Source organism: Nelumbo nucifera, chromosome 8, assembly GCF_055504915.1.
Source record: "Nelumbo nucifera cultivar China Antique chromosome 8, China Antique-T2T, whole genome shotgun sequence".
In the NCBI taxonomy this organism is placed as follows: Eukaryota; Viridiplantae; Streptophyta; class Magnoliopsida; order Proteales; family Nelumbonaceae; genus Nelumbo; species Nelumbo nucifera.
Genome location: NC_142656.1, coordinates 23,908,421 through 23,910,218, shown reverse-complemented (window position 1 = coordinate 23,910,218; position 1,798 = coordinate 23,908,421). Strand labels below are relative to the sequence as shown.

The 1,798-nt window shown below is 35.3% G+C and overlaps 1 long non-coding RNA gene across 1 annotated transcript; it reads right to left on the bottom strand.

Moving 5' to 3' along the window:
• Positions 1-243: 243 nt before the first annotated feature.
• Positions 244-1,002, bottom strand: LOC148789745 (uncharacterized). Its single transcript, XR_016079210.1, has 2 exons — positions 877-1,002; positions 244-526 (listed from the first exon to the last, which is right to left on the bottom strand). It is a non-coding gene; the product is annotated as an uncharacterized LOC148789745 (long non-coding RNA).
• Positions 1,003-1,798: the final 796 nt, after the last annotated feature.

The following is a 1,798-nucleotide window of genomic DNA, read 5'->3' as shown; positions in this document are numbered from 1 at the left end:
ACAATCTACAATCAGATTCAGATGGAGTTTGATCATGGAGACACCACTTAATATTTCACTAATCTCGTCCATCCACCCAATAATCCAGCCTTACTCCGGCAGATAGAGAGATTGTTTTCAATATCTGAACCCTGCTCATCCACTCCTTTGTTTAGTCTTCATTTACTTAAAGGAAGTAGATGGTAGGGAGAAATTAAATTATACTCTGCAAGTCGTATTTAGTTATATATTTTTGCCAAAACAAAACAAAAGAGAGCCACTTAGATTGATTGATGAAGAAACAGTACAAGGAGCTGCCTTTATTACATAGAATCACTAACAACAACTAAAGAGATTTTTCAACTTAATTAGCAAACGACACAGGCACAGTTATGGGCGTCCTGGCACATTCCACGGCCACCTAACTGTGTGGCGCACCAATAAATGCATCCGCGGGGATTACACACCTCCGTTGTTGGATGAAGTCGCACACAGCTATAATCATTAGCACCGTCAGCAGCATCCGAACTGGGCATCATTGAAGCAACTGCAACAACCATGCACCAATCGTTTATACAATAAGCAAATAAATATCAAAAGAAGAAAGGCTGAAGGGGGAGGGGGGAATGAAAGATACAACAAAACTACTGCAGTACTGTTGATTGAAGGTTGCACCATTTGATGTTTTGTGGTGTAACCATGGCTGTGTTGTAAGTTGTAACCATCGCTGGCTGCAACACAGTGTGGGTGAAGTGTAGCTTGCAGCAACAGTGCAAATAGCAAGTCGGATTTTTATGTTTGATACAGAAAGATGCACTCATGTATCATAGAAATGAACATAAATGTAGGGATAAACAGAGACAAATTAACAAGTGAAAATGAAGAAAGTATAAGAACCTGAGAAGACTAGGAGGACAAGGAAGAAGCAGCTGGAAAGCTTAGCCATCTTTCTATCAACTTATTTGCAGACTGTGCTCTATTGTTGGAGCAAACGGTGTGTATCTTATGGAATGATAATGAGTTGTAGGGGTATTTATAGAGTTCTAGGTATGTAGATTCAATAAAAAAAGGAAACAAATTAGGGTTGGTATCAACTTTCAATGTATCAAATGGGTCCAGTATATCTTTATCTATAAGCTATCATAAAAAGCACGCATGGGGCCTGAGATTTCGGGAATGTTACTTGACTAAATAAGTAAATATCCCTCATTTTGAATTTAACCACTCTTTATTTTTGAAACAAAAAATGTAATTTCAATGCTACTATTCAGCTCTTTCAATTCTTATCTCCCGTTAAGTCCCATATTTAAGGAATTAATTCATTGATTTCTGGAAATTTTCTTGGCTAAAAGAACCTCCAATTTGAATTTGGACAGTTTTTTATTTTGGAGGCAAAAGGTTCCACTTCAATAGCACTATTCTGTTTATTCAATTCCCTCACATTAAATACCATAATTAAGGTATTAATTCCTATTCTCTATGAAAAACGTGCAAATTCAAAATGAAGGTTGTTTCAGCCAATAAAATTTCTAGAAATCAATGGGAATTAATACGTTAAATATGGTATTTAATGAAAGTGGATTCAATGAACTCAATAGTGGTATTAAAATTACAATTTTTGCCCCAAAATAAAGAGTGTCTAAATTCAAAATGATGGGTGTTTTAGTCAAGTAAAATTCTAGAAATTTAAGGCCTTATTAATGTAAATTTCTATAATTTTACTTGACTAAAATACCCCTCAAATTGAATTTTGACTCTCTTTATTCTAGGACAAAAATGTGATTTCAACACCACTATTCAGTTCATTTAATTCCCTCTC